At 37.9% G+C, this 16,077-nt stretch overlaps 1 pseudogene; it reads left to right on the forward strand.

Annotated features, from left to right (window-relative positions):
- Nucleotides 1–264: 264 nt before the first annotated feature.
- Nucleotides 265–15,866, forward strand: LOC122069785 (annotated as a pseudogene).
- The last annotated feature ends 211 nt before the right edge of the window (nucleotides 15,867–16,077 follow it).

Here is a 16,077-nt window from a genome sequence, read left to right on the forward strand (position 1 = left end):
AAATGTATCACTATAGCCTACCTTACTCATATGAAATCCAAAGCAGCATCCAATATCATCTATATCTCAATTAAAAAAAAAAGTTATCTCAAGTAGGAGACTACCCTCACGTGCATTTGCACATGTATTTTTACTATATATATATATATATATAAACAAAAAGACGAAGCGAGAGTAAGAAATTCATTAATTTACCCAGCCCTAACCAGCTTTCGTCTAGACACACAATTGTTTTTGCAAATAAAAGATGAATTTGAGCCAACTATGAAATCAAATATGAAGGCAGAAAGGGGTTGCGACAAGGGTGGTGGTGGATATGTAAGAAGCAGTGGGGCGGGGGAGAGGGTAGCAAAGAGGTTGTTGCGAGCTAGGGGTGGTGGCAGTTTTATGGGAAGTAGGTTGGAGCTAGTAGAGTCAGAGAGAGGGGTTCCACAGGGAAAGGGAAAGGAGCTGGTGCAAGGTTGCAGAGAGAGAGAGAGAGAGAGAGAGAGAGAGAGAGAGAGAGAGAGAGAGAGAGAGAGAGAGAGAGAGAGAGAGAGATTAATGGTAACAGTGACTTTGGAATAAAATAAAGGGCATACAAAATAAGGTTTTAAATGCCAAATACACCAATAGAGGTTTCATTCTAACATTCACATAAATAAAACATAAAAAGTAATAAAAAACATTGGATATTCCCATTGAGGGATATTTTATTTATATATATATTTTTGTGCTACTTTTTTACTTTATATAATTAAGGAAAATGAATGCTCTCTAGTTGTGTGGCTCCTACACCTAGACAAAGGGCGGTGAAATGTTGCCCTCACCCCTACAAAACCCAAAAATCCCCCCTTTTAAACACTATTTCCTCTCGTCCATATGTTAATAAGTTTGTTTCATGTACAACTTGGTTCATTTGCACTTGCTTATTCACTCTCCTAAGCATTGTACATCTCTCTCCCTCTCTCACTCTTAGGTTGTTGGATGTATTAGACGACAATCATGTAGTTAACTTTTAGTGTTCATTGGAGAACTTCACCACACATCCATTGCAAAACATATCACGTTGAATTAAAATGTCATGGTCATGTATAGGGGTGTCAATTGGTCAGGCCGGTCCAATTTCGATCGGGCTTTGAAGACTTTCAAAGGCTGCATCGTGTCCGCTAACTAATCGGGCTTGGTTATTGAGGGCATGGTACGTTTTATATTCGGTCGGTCGGCCTTGGGCTATAATCGGGCTACCTTAATTGGGCTTTAGTTGGGCCTTAATCAGGCTACAAACATGTTTAATGTTAAACGGGATTTAACCAGTTTTTAAATGGGCCCTCTTTAAAATGTGCTCTTATATTCTAGCTCACTCATGTAAGCCTAAAAAAATGACAATAAATCAATAAATGATACCACATATAACCATTATTTAAAATGTGAACATGTCTTTAGTTTTTACTTTTTAATTTGGGAGGTAAAATAGGTATTCTACAATCATTAAAGGGTCGGGCTAGGCCGTTTCACAATAGGCCGATCTCGGTCGGGCGCTCGATTGTCCAAGTAGCAAATCCGAGACCGACCGTTTGTAAACATGCCAGACTCAAGCCTGACACGTTTAATAAACTGTCCGGGTTGGGCCAGTCTATAAACGGTCGATCCTGATCGGTTTAGTCGGGTCAGGCCATGAATTGACACCCCTAGTCATGTAGACCCCAAAGTTTTACTTGTCAAGTTTCAATTTAATCGTGATTAATAATGTAATGAATCAAAACATAAGAAAAATAAGGAAGTATAAGTAATGAATGAAATGGTAAATGATTGAATTTGAATAGAAATTTTGATATTCAACTACTAGATTTTTTTTTTTTTTTTTGGTAGAAATTACTTTAGTTAATTCTTTCAATGACACATCAAATTCACCGTAAAAGTATAAAACAATGAATACTTTTGAATACTTTCATTACCTTTCACATATGACGCCAAAAATTCGGCCGGATGCATCCACTTCCTGCAAGATTAAGCCCAGAGGCCCGGCACATCCACTTCTAGCTGTTCCTCTCGGTCTCGTGGTCCCTGGCAGAGAGAGAAGTGCTCCGAAGTACGAAGTCCGAAGTCCGAAGTCCGAAGTCCGACCTTGGCATTTGCTAAAGATTTAAATTCAAAGTTCAAACCGCCCTTGGTATGTGCTGATGATTTGAAAAGCACTCTCTTCATCTTACAGCGGCCAGTTCGCTCACTCTCTCCACTAGCGAGATCGGACAGCGTTCAGGGGAGGAAGCAGAGCGTGGGGAGAGAGAGAGATGCAGAGGCGAGGGCAAGAGAGAGAGACAACGCATCGACGAAGCAGCGGTAACGTGACGAAACCCAGCGCGAGCCATCCCCTTTCTCTCCGGCGACGAAAACGGGTCTTCTTTTTCTCCGATTTCATTTTTTCTTGTTTTCTGTTTCTTTAAATTTGAACTGAGGGAGAGAAGCAGAGAGAAGGGGGGACAGTGTTGGGGAGAAAGAGGTGCAGAAAGAGTGACGGGATGAGAGAAATAGAGAGAAAAAAGGTTTCTATGAAATCACCGAGGTGACGAGATCCACCGCCCTGGCTGAACCCATCCCCTTTTTCCACTGGATGAAAACTGATCTTCTTGCCTTCCTGAGCCACCGCTCTTGTTCGATTTAGTTATTTTTTTTTTCTTTCTAATTCTCGATTTATGTTGGTATTGAATTTCATCAGAGAATCCCTGAATTCTTAATCTGCGGCTACCCTGTTTTAGTTCTAATTTCCAGCCTGATTTCATAATCCATCTGAATTGATTCTACACATCAGATTAGAGCAAGACCTTGGGGCATTGAAGGCCTCCCCAAGAGAGATCTTCGACCATGGTTTGAAGAGGATCTGACTCTGATCTGTTGTTATTCAAAATCAGTTTATATTGCTTGCCATGGACTGTTTTTTTTTTTTTTTTGAGCTTTTACCGTTCTTTGTTGGTATACTTTGTAGTTTTTATTTGTTGAACCTTGCTTAAAGAAGATGTGGGAGTACGCTAACAAGTCTGGCATGAATTATGGGAATATTATGTTGATAATTAGTTGATAGAGTCAGTAGGAAAAACAAGGGGAGATCGATTCCCTTGGATTGTAAGGGATTGATTCAGGAGAGTCACTATGGTTGGTGTGAATATTCCGATTGAATGGCAGAAATCAGGATTGGTCACAGCTGATTCCCAATCTGATTCACTGAATTTGAAACCCTGCAATGCTGTGGCCTGAGTCTACTAAAATATAATTCTGGAGTTGTATTTCACTTCGGTAGTGCTATTTTCATCTCATTTGAATGCTATGCAGTGAGATGTTCTAATAAGGCTTCCAAGATATGTCATATATGTGTGTGTGCTTGAGAAGTTATGATTATATGAACTGAAAACAAAAGGAAGGAGAAAGGAAGAAAAAAAAAAAGACATCCAAATCCGGATTCTGATTTTAGTCTTTCTCCTTTATTTGATGAGGGTTTCATGAATTTTTCTCAGTCATCAACAATGCACGAATTTCATATATATATATATATATATATATATATAGACACACACCATTGTGAGGAAAATCTCAAGCTTAAAAATATACAAATCCAAGTTTTTTGTTCAACCTCCATTAACGTTGTTTTAAATGTCCATTTTGGACAGGAATTGATACTGGTTGCAGGACATCTTATGTTGGCTATCCACTGTTACAAACCCTAGTTATTTTAATGATATGAAGCTAACACTAGAGTCTTCTACTTCTCTTACTTGTGTCAATTATTCTTATTTATGTTTTATTTCAACTCTAGCTATAATAATGGTTTCAATAACTTAGAATTTATTGAAAAACTATTGATTATCTTTAGATTTTTTTTTTTTAAATCACAACTTTGGGACCCATGGTGAAAATGACAGTTTATGTAATATTGGTTTCTAACAGAAATGATTCTATTAAGTGCAAACCATACAGGTTTTGTTTCTTCTAGGTTACAAAATCAATTTCTTTTTTTGTTACCATACAACATTTAAGACGCAGGATCATTCCGAAAAAACATAAATGCAAAAAAGTGTGTCAGACCATACAACATTTCTATGTTGAACAAAAAAAAAAAAGGTATAGAGAAAAAGTGGGTTTACCTTGAGGCTCCAAGAAATCATCTCTAGGTTGATTTTAGTTGATAATGTAAGGTAGTAGAAGAAGATTGCAAAAACTTGAGCAAAATTGATGTTTTGTGGCCAAATTTCCCCTTTCTTGGTCAAAACCCATTAAATTTGAGAGATTCTACTGAAATATGGGAAACAATGTATGTTTCTATTGAAACATGTCACTTATATAAGCATGGGCTGGACCAGTTTGGTCGAACCATGTGAAACTTAGGAAATTTTGTTGAAACCTATCAAAACTGGTTGAATCCAGTAACATTTTGGTTTTGATCCTTGGTTCATCTCAAGCCATACCGAAACTGGGAAATTTCGAGGAGATTTAGATCCATGCCGGAGAACATGTATCGTCAGAATCGAAAATGAGTCTCAAGGGCTCAAAATTAGCATTCACATGGACTTCTTGGCTTTAGCATGCCTTCCATAATCCCCTTTTGGATTTGGATGACTCTCACCCACTGTTAGGCGCTACCACACCAGCATTTTGTGGACTTCCTTCAGCTCTCCCTACTTCACTAGTAGAGGTTCATTAGAGATCGTTTTGGGGGGAAGGAGGGAAGAGTTTGGGAACAGGGGATGCTTTGCTTAACATATACTAGTGGATTCGTCTAATGATGTAATCAAAGATATTACTTTGATTTGCAACTTTGCATCATTTTGTTCTTCAACCCTGTACAACAACAGCGTTGGAATCACGATCTAGAACCTAAATCGGAGTTGGAATCACAAGCTGGAGCGGAGTGGCAGTAACAACGACGAAGGGAGGGGCAGCAGTGACGGAGTGATAACACCTTTTCCTTCTTGCTTCCTAGAATAACAGAGGCTCCTATTGAATGCAATTTTCATGCCATTTTGTTACAGATGCCTCAGCAAACCATTTATTTTATTTCTCATATATTTAGGCATCTGGCACATACTCTTTACGATCTTTATAGAATTTTACATTCCCTGCAGAACCTTTTTGGAATGAAGGACATCTACCAAGATCAGTGAAGGTTGAGGACAGGGATAAAGAGCGAGAGCGTGAAGACCGTGAAAGGGAGAGGGATAAGGAAAGGTAAAGACTTGACAAAAACGGATCGAGTCAAAAGGTTCCATCATATCCAAACAAAGAGAAGTTTAATCATAAGCCTATTTCAGAGCTTGACCTCTCTAATTGTCAACGTTGTACGCCCAGTTATCGGCTCCTATCAAAGAATATATGGGATCCTTCCACAGGGATTTTGTTTTATTTTTAGATTTTTTTGCTGTGTACTTGTGTATATGACATATTGATTATTTGATGCCTGTTACTCTGCAGTATCAAACACCTGCAGCAAGCTAGAGAACAGAGCTTGATGCTCAGGTATTGAATGATAATTGGGTATCAGTCACTTCAGGAAGTGAGGATTATTCTTTCAAACACATGCGCAAAAACCAATATGAAGAGAGCTTGTTTAGATGTGAAGATGATAGGTAAAAAGCTTGCTAGAGATTTTCAGCAACACCTTTTCTCCTTGTATCTTTTATACCTTATGTAAATGGGAAAACGTAAGGAGCGTAAATGGGCTCTTGCTATTTTACTGGATTTGTAAGATAAAGCAAGAAGGTTACCCAATAAAAAAAAAGAATGTTTTCTTCTTCTATTGCTATCCAGTGATTTCAATTTCGTTACTCTTTCTTGTGGTCAATTGATCACCTGAAACATTTTTCCACTGATAGTACTCACTGTGATTTTTCCATATGTTATTTCATTTTAAATTGCTGAATTTTTTCCATATGGTTAATCAGAATTGCTTATTTTTTGTTACTTATGAGTCAGGTTTGAACTGGACATGCTGTTAGAATCAGTCAATGTAACTACCAAGCGTGTGGAGGAGTTGTTAGAAAAGTTCAATGATAATACAATCAAGCCAGGCAGTCCAGTTCGGATTAAGGACCACTTCACTGGTTTGTATGTATGGAAGTTGTTTTAAGAATATTATCGGGGATACATTTAAAATGCTATTTGAGCTTTATCTGTACTGTTGTTTCTGATTTTTCTTTTCTCTTGTTTCTTCCTGTAGCTCTCAATCTAAGGTGCATAGAACGCCTATATGGTGACCATGGTCTGGATGTGTGTTACGAAAGAATTCAACACTTTCATTGCCTGTTATATTAACTCGCTTGAAGCAGAAACAAGAGGAGTGGACAAGGTGTCGTGCAGATTTTAATAAGGTCTGGGCTGAAATTTATGCGAAGAACTATCACAAATCTCTTGATCATCGTAGTTTCTATTTCAAGCAACAGAACACCAAGAGCTTGAGTGCAAAATGTAAGTTAAATCTTTAAATATTGGTATCTTTAAAGATGATGTTCAATGTCAAATACGGGATACTTTAAAATTTTCATGCCATCAATGGCACTCTATTATTATTGAAGGATCAAAGTGCAAAAGGCTGACAGGGTATGGCCAATCTAGACGGTTGGATAGACGGCCTGACAGGGCATGCCTTGATTTTCCACGTGTCAAATTGTCATCCAACTGACCAACTCAGTATACTGACTCTACCTAATCACCTTTCATTTGATTTCTCTTCTTGTATGTCTCCATTTTTGCCCCACTGTGACATTTGAAACCAGTTTTTAAGCTTTGTTTTGCCGCATGGCAATCTTTGTCAGGCTTGAACTTTACAGGCGGTGGAGTTGTGGGCCCTACTTATACACCCAATTTGGGTGCCAGGCTAACTGCCTTGTGGCATTTATGAAATTCCAATTGTGATACTGCGTTCCATTAATGTTATTCTTAAATTCTATATAGTTTTACTTAAAAAAATGCATGTTTGACAGTTTGCTTGAAGCGTGCTATTTGTTATTTCAATTGTGTCCTTGGTTTCATATATTTGCTTTTTTGTTGTGCATTCTCTTTTGTTCTCATGAGTCATGTTTTTGTTTAACTGTACAGCCTTGTTGGCTGAGGTAAAGGAAATCAATGAGATGAAGCGCAAAGAGGACGATGTTCTTCTTGCTATTGCTGCTGGTAACAGGCAACCTATAATTCCAAATCTGGAATTTGAGTACTCTGATCCAGAAATTCACTAGGACTTGTATCAACTCATAAAATATTCTTGTGGAGAGGTTTGCACAACCACAGAACAGTTGGATAAAGTCATGAGGATTTGGACGACCTTCTTGGAGCCCATGCTAGGTGTTCCTTCTTGTCCCTAGGGTGCAGAGGACACAGAAGATGTTGTAAAGACTAAGAATCATGCAGTCAAGAGCCATGGAACAAGCATAGCGGAAGGTGATGGCAGTCCTGGTGCTGATGCCCCAGCTACTAATTCAAAGCAATCAAAGCCTTTCAGCAACAGGGATGATAGTATGCCACTTGAACAAGGAAGTAATGGCAGGGCCAAGTTGGAAAATGGAGATGCCATGGTTAAAGAAGATGGGTTGCATGATGGAGTTCGTATTCCCTATTGAAGTGACAATCTCTCTAGTACTCACCAAGGAAAAGTGCAGAATAACGTCTCTGTGGGTGACGAAATGTCTGGAGTCAACACAAATACAACTAATGATCGGTTGGCTGATTCAAATGTGTCACTTGCTAATAGAACAGAACAAAGTCATGGTAGAACCAAAACTGAAATTACTCCAGGTTTGTTATTTGGTCTCTAAACTAATTCACTTCAATTTTTAGTATGTGTTTTCGCTAGATATTCAGTTAGCTTCGTGATTGCATTTTCTTTCTATGGGCTTTGAATTGATAGCGTAGATACTGAGATACTTGCTTCATTGAAGGACATAGCGCAACTCCTTCCAGACCTGGTCACACTGCTACCGACGGTGGGCACGAGCCTCGGCTTACTAGTGAAGTTTTACCTTCAGCAGGGGTATTATTATCTGATCTGTATATAAGATAAAAGTTGATTTTACGAGGAGAAAAATGTCTACTTTCTTGCTCATTACTTGAGAAATTTGTTATCTGCTTGCTTAAGGAATTGGGAATATCTGGATAATTAAGGACCATAGTTGTCAAGGCGTCGCCTAGGCGACGCCTTGGCGTCCAGGCGGTTTGCCTGGGGCCTAGGCAACAGCCGCCTTGTTGCACTGCATATCGCTTTGTGTTTCGGCACTTATTTATGCCAAGTAAATGTTTTTAATATTTTTTATTTCATTTACTTAAGATATTATTCATAAATAAGCAAATACCCCCTATTTGAATCCAATAAAAATAGTTTAAAAATCAAATTCCAAAAGGAAAAAAAGTCAACCCCCCAGTCCAAGAACAAAAACTGGATTTGGTTATAGGGACGATTTTCAACTTTTAAATGCTAGGGTTTTTCTCAATTATGAAAATTTTATAAATTCTATCATGTTAAAACATTGCTAAAAACCAAAAGTCCGGTAAAAAAATATTTTATTTTGATATTCATAAAATTATTTTCATTCAGACAATTTTAACAGTATTCGCGCACTTAAAAATAAGTTTGACTGAAGCATAACTTTGTCATTGCAACTCAGATTTAAGTAATCTTAGACTTGTTAGAAAGCTGGTTTTATATTATAACTAATACAAAAAGTCTCATGTAAAAATAAAATCATTTGACCAGTCAAACTTATTATAAAATAAGAGCATTTCTCTAAATATTGATTTTTTATAACTTAATATGACTTAATGTTAATTTTTTATGATTTGATGTGGCTAAATGTTGATTTTTAATGACTTGATGTGGCTTAATCTTGATTTTTTATGATACAAGGTATATATAACTTACTAAATAATGTTAGAAAATAGGAAAAATAAAAAATAACACTTGTTCGCCTAGTTCGCCTTAAGGCGGGCGCCTTCTCGCCTAAGCGCTTAGACAACCCTCCACCGCCTTGGTTCGCCTTGGCGCCGTGACAACTATGTTAAGGACTTAAATCTGTGGTTACTTGCAAACAGATATCTGGCCTTACGAAATTCCATTCAATTGTATGGCTCACGTTGTGTCTGCTGGTGTTCTGTAAGGATTTTATGAGTAGGAGGGTGGGGGGGTTCTCACAATTTTCCCATAGGGCTAGCAGAGTCTGTTTCCTGGCTCAAAACAGTTGACCTGATTTGCAATTTCTTTAGTGGGAAGTAGTTCAACGGAGGTCTCAGGTGATGGTTGGATAGGCTTCTGGAAGTAACTCTTTGGCTTCCAGAAGCAAAACTTTGTTGCTTTTCTTTTTATTTTATATAATGGGGGGGGTGGACACAGCTTGCCAGGGAAGGCAACTTGGGCATGATTTGCAGGTCCTTTGGGGCCCAAATTTTCACTGCTAGGATCCACCCTCCCCTAATCATGTGTCCAGTTTGGGCCCAAATAATGCCTGCCGCATGTCATAATCAAGTGGACAAAAGTGGGTAAAACCAATATTGGTTGTCTGATTCCAATCAAGTGGACAAAAGTGGTTAAAACCACTCTTAGTTTGGTGATGCTGGACCTTGGAAGAGCAGGGTGGGGTGTCCAATCAAGGCCGGAAATTTGACACTTGACCAGTTCAAGTTGTCCTTGTTCCATTAAGGGTTAAGCTTCCCCATTTAACAAGTCACATGGCAAAAAAATAGGCAGAAGGAAGCTCGGCCAAGCTGCTTCCTTTTTGCCACATATTATTACTTTTGGGAGCCAAAATGTTGCTTGCAAAAGCATATTGAAGCAGCATCTTATATCTTGTAAACCATCTCTAGCCATTATCTGGATGGTCACTGCTAATCCACAAAACCAAGCGTCAACTTCTCAATTTGATAAGCTAATTGAGAGATGTGGGAATCTGGTTACAGACCTTCTTGACTGGCTAAGGTCCATTCATTTGCTAGATTGCCTGCTGTGCATAGTAATGATTTTGATCTCCGTCTTGTGTGATTTTTATATGTACATATTGTAAGATCTGCGTGTATTTTTGGGTGTTGCAGGGTGGGGATAGTACAAGGCCTGTCATATCAACCAACGGAGTGATGAGTGATGACAGATGGCAGCAAGTTACATAGATATAATGAAGAATCTGTGGGACACATGAAAGTTGAAAGACAGGAGGGTGAGTTGTTGCCAAAATGGGGATTTTGAAGAGGATAACTTTGTGGGCTATGGAGGTGGCTGGTGTTGACATTTTGTCTAAAGCAAAGGATAGTAATGCAAGCAGACAGTATCAGGCTAGGAATGGGGAAGAAGAAGAAATATGTTGTGGAGAGGCAGGTGGAGAAAATGATGCTGATGCTGATGATGAAGGTGATGAAAGTGCTCAAAGGTCAACAGAGGACAGTGAGAATGCTTCAGAGGCAGGTGATGTCTCAGGCAGTGAGTCTGGTGATGGGGAGGAATGTTCCCTTGAAGACCATGAAGATGAGGAAGATGTTGACCATGATGAGACTGATGCTAAGGCTGAAAGTGAAGGTGAGGCTGAAGGGATGGCTGATGCGCATGATGCTGAAGGAGATGGCATCTTATTGCCATATTCAGAACGCTTTCTACTGACAGTGAAGCCACTGGGAAAGCATGTCCCTTCAGTGTTGCATGACAAAGAAAAGAAGGATTCTAGAATTTTCTATGGAAATGATTCATTCTATGTGCTTTTCAGGCTTCACCAAGTAACCTATGTTTTTGTTTTGAAATATCATTCATAATTAGTTGTAGTTTCTTAACTGGATTTCATCACTTTTATTTTGATTTGGCAGACACTGTACGAGAGAATACTCTCTGCAAAGATGAATTCATCTTCTGAAAGGAAGTGGAGAACTTCCAAGGATATGAGCCCTCCTGATCACTTCACAAGGTAGTTTGAACTTCAGAGTTGTAGTTGCTCACCAACTTAGAAGTGCCAACAACATTTTAATTTATATTCTCTTCGTCCTTCTGTGAGGTACAGATTTATGAGTGCATTATACAGTTTGTTTGATGGGGTCTGCTGATAATACAAAGTTTGAGGATGACTGCCGAGCTATAATTGGAACTCAGTCATATTTGCTATTCACTTTAGATAAATTGATATATAAACTTGTCAAACAGGTAACTTATGACTCTGGGTTTATTCTTGTGTTAGTATTTTCAAATATGGATTCTAACTTATTGTGTCTGCCACAGCTTCAAACAGTTGCAACCGATGAAATGGACAACAAACTTCTTCAAATATATGCATATGAGAAATCTAGGAAGTTCGGGATTTGTTGATTTAGTTTATCATGAAAATGCACGTGTTCTTCTTCATGATGAGAACATATATCGATTCGAATGTGTAGGTCTTCAGTGGGGTTTGTTTTGGTGTAATCTGATAAGTGTTGCACAGTGAAGAGGGGGGAAAATAAGATGCATTGACGAGGATATTTTGTCTTTGTTGCAGTCATCCAGTCCAACATGTTTGTCCATACAGCTGATGGACTATGGGCATGAAAAGCCTGAAGTGACTGCTGTTTCCTTGGACCCTAACTTTGCCGCTTACCTACAGAATGACTTTCTGGCAATTCTTCCTGAGAGGAAGGAGATGCGAGGTGTTTTCCTTCGGAGGTATGGAGATGACAAATCAAAGACTTTTTTCCTGCTAGTAGATCAGTTTTTTGTTTGTTTTTTAAATATAACAATGATGCTTGCAGAAACAAACATAAATTTGTGTGTGGTGATGAATTTTCTGCTGCATGCAAAGCTGTGGATGGAGTCAAAGTGGTTAATGGTCTGGAGTGTAAAATAGCTTGCAATTCATCCAAGGTATTTTGCTATGTCTAGTTGTTTCAGGATATCAGTTTTGGACAATTTATTCATTATATATTTTTTTTAATTTTAATTTTAATTTTGTGTGTGTGTGTCTGTGTGTGTGAGGTATCATATGTTCTAGCTACAGAAGATTTCTTGTTTCGCATGAGAAGAAGAAGAAGTCTGTCTAGCAGCCACTCTTCTTGCCATGATCAGGCCATGTCTTTAAAAGGGTATGCTAAAAGAGTGGAGAGATTTCACAGATTGCTCTCTGGCTCAGCTTTTCCATGATTGCAAAGGTAGAGATGACTTCCAATCTTCTCTGTCTCTCTCTGGGGCACTGGACAGAGGTCAGTGGGGTAGTTGAGGGCATTTCAGGCTTGTGATTGGTTGGGTTTGTATCCGGTTTGCCAATACCAAACCTAACTGGTTAAGTATTGGTCAACTTTAATCAACCCTGCCCTGTGAGGCAAGCAACTCATGCTATTAGGTAAATAGACAAAATACAAAGAAACTGACCCACTAACCCTAGCTAGATGAATTGATAAACTAATATCAGTAAGTGACACTACTCACTCATCACATGAAGGATTGGACAAAAAAAGAAGAAAAAAGATGAAGAGATGATTTTAGACAAAGCGTGAAGCTTAGAATTTCGGAACACCATGATTGTCAATCTTCTCCTATTGACTGGGGTGTATTGGTTCTAGTTTAGAGTTAGGAGATGAGAGATGGGGAGATACTCTTAATGGGTCCAGGCAATGGACAATGACTAGTGAGTGGCCCTCCTCATTTTTGAAGAAAATTTAAAGATTTAATGATATTGAGTCGAGAGTAAGGTTATGCTTCTCCTGTGCTATAGGGAATGCTCAAAGTTGATGGCTGGTTTTCAAAAAAAATTAGAACACGTAAGCTCTTTTTTTTTTTTGGGGGGGGGGGGGGGGGAGTGTTGTAGGAATTACATCACATTTAAGTTTCATTAGACTACAAAGTCTGAACCTGCTGTATTTCTTTTAGAAAATAGATATTTGGGTGATTGAATTTGGATTAACACTATGAAATGGAATTTTGGAGTTGGCATCATTGTACAACAAAAGTTGCCAAATTGGGTTTTGTTGTCGAAGCCAATACCACCTCCATAACTGCTTATTTTCAATTTTTCCTTTTAGCTATCCAAATAATGTACAATTCTCTTCTTTTAATATTTAAGGCACCATAATTGCAATTTACTACTACATTTTCTTAAAAATATATATAGGGTAGGGGGTAGAGGGGGGAGGAGGGGGAAGGGGGTAGGGGGAAGGGAGAAGGGTAGTAAGTAGGGAGAGGGAAAGAGTAGGGTAGTAAGTAGGGAGGGTAGAGGGGGGAAGGAATGAAGGGTAGTAAGTAGGGAGAGTGAAAGGGTAGGGTAGGGTAGGGTAGGATAGGATAGAGGCTGTTTTCGAGGATGTCTTCATATGTGATGACAATGAGGTAATTTCAGAATTTAGAAGCCTTACTTTTCTCTGTATGTATTGTGAAAGCTTTTTAGATTGTTAATAATTTGGAAATTATAAACATATATTGAAAATTGGAAGGTTATGGGTAATCTAATTGAAAGTTCTCTTTTCCCTTCTGAGGGGGCAAGAGGGTAGGGAGAGGAGTGGGTGAGGGGGGAGGGAGGAGGGGTAGTAGCCTAGTTGGTAGGGAGAGGGAAAGGGTAGGGGTAAGGTAGGAGTGGTAGGATAGAGGGTGTTTTGGAGGATGTGTTTTATATGTGCTTGCAGACGTGATCACAATGAGGTAATCTGAAAATTAGAAGCCTCACTTGTCTCTGTATGAATTATTACAACTTTTCATATTGTTAATAATTTGGAAATTAAAAACATATATTGAAAATTAATATATCAAAGAAACAAAGCTCATTACTTATGTAGAAAAACTTAATTATTGGATACTTTTTGGTTAACACTGACCCTTATTTTATTTCTGCAGATAATAAGGTTGGCCAATCATTTATTCCATACATAACTGCAAAGGTGATATTGCCTCTTAACTATCTATGATTTTTATTTCAACCAATCTTAATTCTTCTTTTATTTGGAGCAAAAAAAGATGTTGAAATATATTAATTGCCCCTTAGGAAAAAAGAAAAAACATAGCATTGAGAATTTTTCTTTGCACATTCTTGTTAAGTTTCAGGTATCTTTTCATTATTCAGGTTAACTTATAGACATGAAGACTTTACCTTGGTGGTTTTAGTCTTTGAAATCCTTATTGTCATGCTACAATGCCATTCATGTTTGTCTTCTCTACATTTGCAAATTCTTGATGGCATCTAGGTGTCCATCAACAATTTCATGTTAAGTATATTGATGAGCAAATTAGCATGGTACTTTAGTAAATCATTTTCAATTTTGCTGTAATTTGCTTTTTTTTTTTTCATTCAGATCTTTAGATGTTCCTCTTGCATTTTCATTTCTTTTTTTTTTATTGTGTTGACTTGTTTTTAGCTTTTCTGGCTATAATTGGTCACAATGGTTATTGTTCAAGCAAATATGATATGTTAATACTAATAGGCTGATGAATATAAAGCTAAATTTAATTTAATCTTTTAAGCACGTAATGATTTGTTGTTCTATTTTAGTTTAAACTTGAAAGAATTCTATGTGAGACTTCTACATTATTATTACTTTTCTTTTTTTTACTATGCTTTATTGTGTTTGACTTTTGATTGACATTCCCAATTATATAGTTTGTTTGATATGTTACCACTTCATTACTAGTTGGTTGCATAGGTGATTAAAGGCTTATTCTGGGTATATTGATTTGGTTCAATAGTATAAGTACAGACCAAAGTAGCAACACAAGAAACCCACAATCGAAGTGGATGATAGAGTAGTAATCCAAGACTTAAAACAGGTATATATATTGTGGAGTTAACGTAAACACTAATAATGTAACAAAATTGAGCAAGATACTCAAACCGAGGTGTGAAGACAAAGAATCAAGGTGATTTTGCACCACCAGTCACTAAGTTTAGAAGGACCTCAAACTTCCATTGAGCAGACCTTTATTGGTATATTATTGAACCCCAAAATATGAGACCAAAGGGCTCGATAGAGAGCACCAAATTCTAGAATCAATAACAACAAATCTGGGCAGAAAAATAGAGTATCAACTCAACAAAAATAGAGAAACTTCAGAGTAGTAGACCAGGTGGATATGATCCTCCAAAATATGGATCAAGTAGTCATCTCAGATAGTAAAATCAGTCCACAAAAAATTGACAAGGATCAGGTGGCCAGATAGAATAATATATGGCAAAAAACTTCAACCTTTACAAAATCTTCTAGAACAAGGTACATTCTTCATGTGGGTTAGATTCCAACTTCAGTCTTCATTCTTCATATAGGTTAGATTCCAATGAACCAGCAAGGGAAAAGAGCTGAGACATTAGACTATCTTCATTGTATGCTTAACTAGCGCGGTAGAGGAAGGTAGGCAGCATGAGGATTGTTACAACTAGAATTGACACTAGCCCTTGAAGGACTTAAAAACTTCAAAGTAGGAGAATCGAAAACTGGTCCTTCGAGCTCAAGTACTATGTGAGAATATTAAGAACCAAGAACAAGAAGCTAGAAGAAGGAGAAAAAGAAAGGAGGAGAGGCTAACTGAGATTGCTAGAAACTTAGTTATCGTATCTAACAATCTCCTCCAAAATCACTAAAAATAATAATCAGAGCTTACATGAATTTATAAAGATAATCCTTGGACGATAAGAAAAATAAAAAGGAAAACTATACTAAGAAGGGAAGTAACCAAATAAGACAAGTAATAAAGGAAGAAACTAAATCTACCAAACAACTTGACCAAGCCATGATAAGGGGGTATTCTCTCTTGTGGTACACATAATATGGGTGTGCAAGGGTACAATCTGTGATCTTAACAAAAATCCCATTGAAAAAAGTTAGTTGAGATCCCAATGTAATTGTTTTAGTGTGTTTCTTATGTGCCTGCAAACATGATGACAATGAGGTAATTCCAGATTTTTTTTTGGATGAATAAATAATTCATTACAAAGAGAAGAAGAATATACAAGGGAAGGGAGGGGGGGGGGGAAGCAATGGGAGAGCCAAAATCAAGAAAGCCATTAAGTGTGGGGGATGAAGTCAACTTGGAGGTTCCAGGAAGCAACGATGTGGGAGTTTCTGAGGGGTGGTGAGGACCGGGCGGGTATGAAGGGATGACGCTTTAGACGTGACATCAAAGTAGATAGCTTTCCAAAT

This window comes from Macadamia integrifolia, chromosome 1, assembly GCF_013358625.1.
Source record: "Macadamia integrifolia cultivar HAES 741 chromosome 1, SCU_Mint_v3, whole genome shotgun sequence".
NCBI classification, from domain to species: Eukaryota; Viridiplantae; Streptophyta; class Magnoliopsida; order Proteales; family Proteaceae; genus Macadamia; species Macadamia integrifolia.